The sequence below is a fragment of the Mastomys coucha genome, unplaced genomic scaffold (genome assembly GCF_008632895.1).
Source record: "Mastomys coucha isolate ucsf_1 unplaced genomic scaffold, UCSF_Mcou_1 pScaffold14, whole genome shotgun sequence".
Lineage (NCBI taxonomy): Eukaryota > Metazoa > Chordata > Mammalia > Rodentia > Muridae > Mastomys > Mastomys coucha.
The window spans coordinates 124,287,355-124,288,264 of record NW_022196896.1 but is presented as its reverse complement, the minus strand read 5'-3'; positions in this window follow the sequence as shown (position 1 = coordinate 124,288,264).

Below are 910 nucleotides of genomic sequence, written 5' to 3'. Positions count from 1 at the left end.
CTTTTCTAAGATGTTCAGAGCAACTGCCAGCTTCCTCTGGCCCTAGCACATTAAGGAGACAGCATGGACTTGAGGGAAGAGGGTAGGGAATCAGGCAAGTTTGGATTCCTTCCAGAGTTAAATCACTATTGGCCTCCCAAGTTGAACATTCAAGAGGCAGGATGTATTGAGGCTGCAGTTGACCTGGCCTGTGATACAGGTCCTGTACTGGATAAACTGAAGCAAGAATGCCATGGGAAAGAATATGAAGTTGGCCTGAGGAAGCAGCACTGGGAGGCTTCTGCCCCTTTCCAGAAGGCTGTCTACAAAGCTGAAAGGGAGTCTGGACACAGTCCTGTCTCCAATTGTTTTTCATATAACTGAAATTGAGTATAGCAAATACTGAAACTTCAGTAAGAGCCTAGACAGAAGGCGGCTTAGACACGAGGTGTCACCACATCAGTCAAGGCATGCAGGGGAAACACCAGGTCTTTCTCCTCAGCCTCTAAAGGAGCTGCTGTAAGGTCTAGTGACAGAATGCTAGCATGGGTGTACCGTTCTGCCACCAGGAATGACAGCTGTGACTGAGACCTTTCTAGTGCCCAAAGTTTAGCTTGATGCACAGCTCCATGCCTCTGAGAATGTGAAATGGCTGTCTGAGGGAGGGCAGCAGGCAAGGCTGAATGGGACAGCTCCCACATGATGCACCAAGGCAGGCCTAGGACAGTCACAGTGACCTCAGAGGATTGACGAAACAAAGGACAGTCCTCATTACAGCAAGACCTCAAGGACATGTGTCCTGTGACTATGTAATTGATCCTGGCAGCTTGGTAGTAATTAATGCACTTAAAATTCTGTCTATTTGGGCCCTCCCCAAGTATCCAGAACTGCTGTTTCCCCCATCCTGTGCATGGGCCATGAAAGCCCAGCC